The 6,606-nt window shown below is 42.6% G+C and overlaps 1 long non-coding RNA gene across 1 annotated transcript; it reads right to left on the bottom strand.

Annotated features, from left to right (window-relative positions):
- Positions 1–374: 374 nt before the first annotated feature.
- Positions 375–3,760, bottom strand: LOC119328421. The gene is made up of 4 exons (XR_005158960.1): positions 3,501–3,760; positions 3,266–3,360; positions 1,338–1,497; positions 375–660 (listed from the first exon to the last, which is right to left on the bottom strand). It is a non-coding gene; the product is annotated as an uncharacterized LOC119328421 (long non-coding RNA).
- Positions 3,761–6,606: the final 2,846 nt, after the last annotated feature.

The raw sequence follows: 6,606 nt of genomic DNA on the forward strand, positions 1-6,606 counted from the left end.
GAGGGGCATGCGTGACGGATTTGAATTCTGTCATGTATATCACGTCATAATTTAACCACAGCATGCTCCATGACGGACCATCAAAAACCGTCACGGACCATGACGGTTTTTAACCGTCATCGATGGCTGTTAACTGCCATGCTCATAACGGCGTTAGCTTGTCTACCACGTCATCATCTGACATGGATCTGACGTGGCAGCCCATGTTGTAATCAGCCCATCTAAAATTTTGGCCCACTAAATTTCAACTCTCCAAGAGTGGTGGCCCATATGGTAATCAAGCCAATTTGAATTTAGGTCCATTAATTTCAAGAAAGGCCCACTAATTTCTCAGTCCACAACATTAGCCCATCACAGATTTCTTTTGGTCCATGGAAATTTTAAGCCAATAATAATTTAATAGAAAATATATGCTCAGGTCCTTAAAAACAAAAAATTACATAAACACACCCAAGATACACCTGTACAGGAGCAAAAAAAGAACCCAAAAAAGATTAATTCCACAAGCATGCCTCGAAGAACACTATGCTACTCTACAGCCAGCACCACACCCATCAAGCAACGCACAATGCTCGTCGTACAACCAAGGGACCCCACATTCCTGGCCGTGGATCCGCTCGTCATATCTTTGTTGTTGAAAATGCTCCCATAAACCAATATCTGCCACATGATGAAAAATATGTCACACTATAAAATATTATAGTCAGTAGGATAAAATAGAAGTAGAAACTAGAAGTAGCTTACTACAAGTTATCAAGTTCTATATTTTTTCTATGCCATGATGCAAAGTAGTGAAACAAAATCATTCGTAGTAAACTCCACTGTGCTTATTTGACTAGAAAACAACAGGAGCATAATTAAAGTCCACATCTGTTCAAGCAAAAATATAGTTACTTGACAGGAAATAAAAATCCAAGTAACAATAATAGCATATAGCAATATAAACAAAATATACACTTAAAGTTCTAAGATGCTGATGATAAAAGTACAGTTTTTTAGGTTTTCTCTCAAGTACGTATTACATACACGCATCTGTAAGACAAGTCCATTCTAGCAAGATACACTGTTGCAGCTGAATTTATATCTAACATGCTGGAACTTCCAAATTAACTCCCAAAAGATCAATGGGAAAGCAACATGAAGAACGGTGCATGTTAGAAAAAATAGCTATATCATATTGTGTGGATCCGCATTAGCTTGCCCTAAACCGTCAGCAACTAATCAAGCTCACATATTCATCCCAACAACTGAATCTGCCTCTAAACTGAACCGAAACATGATATGTATTCAGATTGCAAGTATCATCTAGATTTGGGGTAAAGTGGGGAGAGGCTCACCACGCTAGGAGGTAAGGACGCAACCATCAGTGAGCTCGTCCAGGCGATGTAGGACAGGATGCAGGGGCGAAGGGGGTGCTGGACTTGCTTCTGCACCTCTTCCAGCAAAGAGAGCTCATTGGGAATGGTTGCATCGAGGAGGAGGACGTCTTGTACGCCGCTGGATGCGTGGAGAAGGCAGTAGGCATTAGTGGCATAGAAATCAACCCTAATAAATAGTTCAAATTTGACAGCACAAGCAGCCTGACCAGACTATGATTCTAAGAGAGAAGAACACTATCCAAGAAAAAGAGAAACAGAAACCGCATGTGAGAAAGCAGCAGGACCATTCATTCAGGGAACAGAAGAGGCAGCAAAAGCAGCAGCAGGTAATCCTTATAACTAGAGGCTAAGCATCCATCGTTGGCTCCAGTCAGCTACTTCATAGTAACTAACACCGGCGAATAAAAAGTAGCACAATTAACTTGTCATATAATCTAAATATTTATAGTTCAAGTCCAGATTTGATGTTATATAGCTAAAGAGCAGCTGCAATAACAAATGTGCAGAATACAAAATGTTAATCGTTCCAACAGGAACTATATTCCAAGGTACTGATGTTATGTAGGCAAACTAAAATTTTAAAGTGCTAATTCTTTGAACGAGAAGCATGTCGAGGACCTTACTACAAAGCTGAAACCAGCATGATAGCAGAGGTAAATAATTGCAGGGAATCACAAACTAGTGAACTACAGGCCCCAGTAGTACCCATACACATGGATGTATTAGTATCGCAGAGAACATTTGCATGCAAGAGATCAGACTATTTTTCTAGAAAAATGCAGGACTGTAGTTAATGGAAGAAGTCGTTTCTACAGAAAAATATACATGCTCGGCAGTACTGATGTTGTAGAGATACTGAATCAATAATATAAAAGTTTCACTATTGATGTTGTACAGACAAAGATTCATGGCTGACTGGTGGCCCAGTAGTTAAGATACTGAATCGATACCATTAAATTATTAGTGCTGATGTTGTACAGATTAATAACAGATTCCATGCACAAATGTATATAAGGTACAGAGCAATTCCACACTACTTCATCACACTCTAGCCAAACGAGACATCTTTCTGAACTTATCTGCACCTTAGCTTCTCTGTACATAGGCTACACAATCAACTTGCCATGTAATATAAACATATAAAGTTCAAGTCAGATTTGTTATTATGTAGCTATGTAGCTAAAGAGCAGCTGCAATAATAAATGTTCAGGATATAAAATGTTAATCCTTCCAACAGGCAGTATATTCCAAGGTACTGATGTTACGTGGACACTAAAATTTTAAAATACTAATTCTTCAAACAAGAACTATATGTCAAGGACCGGACTACAAAGCCAAATTCATCATGATAGCAGAGGTAAACATTACAGGGGAAACACAAACTAGTGAGCTACAGGCCCAATGAACTACACATACACGTGGATGTATTATTAACTCACAGAGTACATTTGCACACAAGAGATAAACCTTTTTCTTTTTATAAAAATGAAAGACAATAGTTAATGGAAGGCAAGTCATTTACCCAATGCCAGCAAGTGTTGTGTTACAAAGATTTGAGATTTCTACATACAAAAATGCATGCTCGGCAGTGTGCACCGCACTGTGAAAACTGTATGTTGCTGCTACATTTAACTATGCGCAGAACTCAACCCATAAATTATTACTTAAGCACTAATTGTTATTTTTATTTGAAAATATTCTAATATGTTAGCACAGTCACGCACCCACATCTAGTCATCCACACTAGCTAAGCAATATCAACAATATCAACAAGTCCACACAGCAGAAGCACCAAGGCAAGAGATGACTGGTACTTGAGCAGAAGCATGCAGCAGCAACCAATCCATGGAGAGGAAGAGGGAGGGAGTGAGCAGGGGAAGAACAACCTGGGGGCGAGAAGCTCGCGGTGGAGTGGCTAGGCGGCGAGGTCAGGGAAGGAAATCGCCCAACCTCCATCCGGCCACGGTATTGAGTGCCTCACCTGCGACCAACCAAAGCAGTAGGAAAATACATCAGCCATGGAGATCCATCCATCGATTTAGGGGTGGGACTGGGAACCGAGAGGCGGTCCCGTCTGGGGTTAGCGCCATGGACCACGCGGAAAAGGAAGGGGAGGCCAACCTTGGCGCAGAACAACACGGAGAAGGAGCCGACCTCTGGCGCTGCTCGGCGGATCCGGAAGCAGCCGCCGCAAATCGGGAAGCGCCTCAACCTTCTCGTTCTGGGGGCCGCCTAGTTTAAGGACAGAAGGTGAGAGCGGGGGATGGGGGAGAGGGTGGGGGCGGTGGCGGTTAGGGAGAGGGGCACCGAGGTTGCCGGTGGTGGCGGCGGACGAGGGAGAGGAAGATGGATAAGATTGAATTGGGGGATGGAGGATGGAGAAGAAGACGGGGAGCAGCGGTGGCGGAGGCGGTCAACGACGGTTGGGCCATGTGCCTACCGTGCGATCTGAGGGAGTGGACGGTTGTGATGCGCGATCCGCGAGAAGGGAGGATTGACCAATCAGGATTCAGCATACGCATCACACCGGATACATGCCACATCAGCATGAGCCATCGGTGACGGTCCAGCTTAGGTTCATATGGTCTATCCATGACAGTTTCCATGACAGTCTTTAATTGTCCGTCATAATGGGGCATCATTTCAGTGGCCATTCGCATCTTATTGATTCGTGACGATTTCTGTGACGACCCGCAGGGACCGCGGTTGTATCTGTGATGGTATTGAAGAACGTCACCAGAAATCCGTCATGGATTAACAGATTTCTTGTAGTGCATGTTCCTATGAATATGAGATTATGCAACTCCCGTTTACCGAAGGAACACTTTGTGTGCAACCAAACGTCACAACGTAACTATTTCGAGATTAGGATTTCTGGAGAGATTAGGATTTGTCACTTCGATTGTCGGAGAGGTATCTCTGGGCCCTCTCGGTAATGCACATCACCTAAGCCTTGCAAGCATTGCAACTAATGAGTTAGTTGCGAGATGATGTATTACGGAACGAGTAAAGAGACTTGCCGGTAACGAGATTGAACTAGGTATTGAGATGCCGACGATCGAATCTCGGGCAAGTAACATACCGATGACAAAGGGAACAACGTATGTTGTTATGCGGTTTGACCGATAAAGACTTCGTAGAATATGTAGGAGCCAATATGAGCATCCAGGTTCCGCTATTGGTTATTGACCGGAGACGTGTCTCAGTCATGTCTACATAGTTCTCGAACCCGTAGGGTCCGCACGCTTAACGCTACGATGATAGTTATATTATGAGTTTATATGTTTTGATGTACCGAAGGAGATTGGAGTCCCAGATGAGATCGGGGACATGACGAGGAGTCTCGAAATGGTCGAGACGTAATGATCGATATATTGGACGATTATATTCGGACATCGGAAAGGTTCCGAGTGATTCGGGTATTTTCGGGAGTACCGGGGAGTTACGGGAATTCGTATTGGGCCTTAATGGGCCATACGAGAAAGGAGAGAAAGGCCTCAAAGGGTGGCCGCACCCCTCCCCATGGGCTGGTACGAATTGGACTAGGGAGGGGGGGGGGGCGCCCCCTTCCTTCCTTCTCCTTTTCCCTTCCCTTTCCTTCCCTCCTACTCCTCCTACTTGGAAGGGCTCCTAGTTCTACTAGGAAAGGGGGAATCCTACTCCCGGTGGGAGTAGGACTCCCCTAGGGCGCACCATAGAGAGGGCCGGCCCTCCCCCTCCTCCACTCCTTTATATACGGGGGCAGGGGGCACCCCAAAGACACAACAATTGATCTCTTGATCTCTTAGCCGTGTGCGGTGCCCCCCTCCACCATAATCCACCTTGATCATATCGTAGCGGTGCTTAGGCGAAGCCCTGCGTCGGTAAAACATCATCATCGTCACCACGCCGTCGTGCTGACAAAACTCTCCCTCAACACTCGGCTGGATCGGAGTTCGAGGGACGTCATCGAGTTGAACGTGTGCTGAACTCGGAGGTACCGTACGTTCGGCACTTGGATCGGTCGGATCGTGAAGACGTACGACTACATCAACCGCGTTGTGTTAACGCTTCCGCTTTCGGTCTACGAGGGTACGTAGACAACACTCTCCCCTCTCGTTGCTATGCATCACCATGATCTTGCGTGTGAGTAGGATTTTTTTTGAAATCACTACGTTCCCCAACATAGACAACAACAGATACATTTTTATGATTAATTAAAATTAATTTTGCTACTGTTTTGTAAAATAGTTGTTTTAGCCTTTAATAATAGTTGATAGAATTAGTTTTGCTACATTAAAAAGTAATTCTTTTTGCCACTTTAATAGAATCGTGACATTGGCTTGGTTAACCTTAGTTGTGACTCTGGCTGGGACGATGCTAGCAGATGTAGTCGACGATAGGATTGGATGGACACCATCCCGGACTAAAGGGGTTATCCGATTTTCAAACTCTACCCCCTCCCCGTATCGCCATTTTTAGTTCTGAAGAAAAACAAAAGAAAATGATAAAAACTTCAAAAATTAAAATCCTTCGAGATGTAGTTATGTTACTACATCTACTAGTTAGGAAAATCAAAAAACATAAATTTTGACATGTTTTGCAAAAAAGTGTTATGAAAAAGTAAAAACTATAACTTTTGCATACGATGTCGAAAAAAATGTATTGAAATGTTCAGCACGAGAAGCCGGTTCCGGTTTCCACCGCCGTAAGCCATTTTGCAAATTTCTAGAACCTCATATTCTGAAAGGAAATTTTTTTCCTCAAATTAAAGTTTTTTTGAATTTCTGTTCAAACTACTTATTCAATAAACCTTAGTTTCAAAGTCAAACAGTGAAACGTGTGACTTCATCCTCAAGTTCAACTCCTAAAATCAAATAACAACAGTTGCTGCAACTAGACAGACATTGATTCCTCACCAAGAAGCAATTGATTCCTCACATTTTTCTGATAATAATGGATATATTATTTGTCGAATTTGGATTTATAGATTTAAAGATATTAATTATTATGCCATATTAAATGAATAAATGGCAAAAAATAAATAAAATAATTTTATTAGTTATTTTATTAGTTATTTTATTTTAATAATTGTTTGGAATTCAAAAGATTAAATCATGTGACATCAAGACCTAAGCGTTAATAGGATTGACATATTACTATTGTCAGGAAAACAACAAGTGCAGACTTGGAAACTATGGGGAATAGAACTCGAAAGTTAAGCGTGCTTAGGTTGGAGTAGAGATGA

The sequence above is a fragment of the Triticum dicoccoides genome, chromosome 7A (genome assembly GCF_002162155.2).
Source record: "Triticum dicoccoides isolate Atlit2015 ecotype Zavitan chromosome 7A, WEW_v2.0, whole genome shotgun sequence".
NCBI lineage: Eukaryota > Viridiplantae > Streptophyta > Magnoliopsida > Poales > Poaceae > Triticum > Triticum dicoccoides.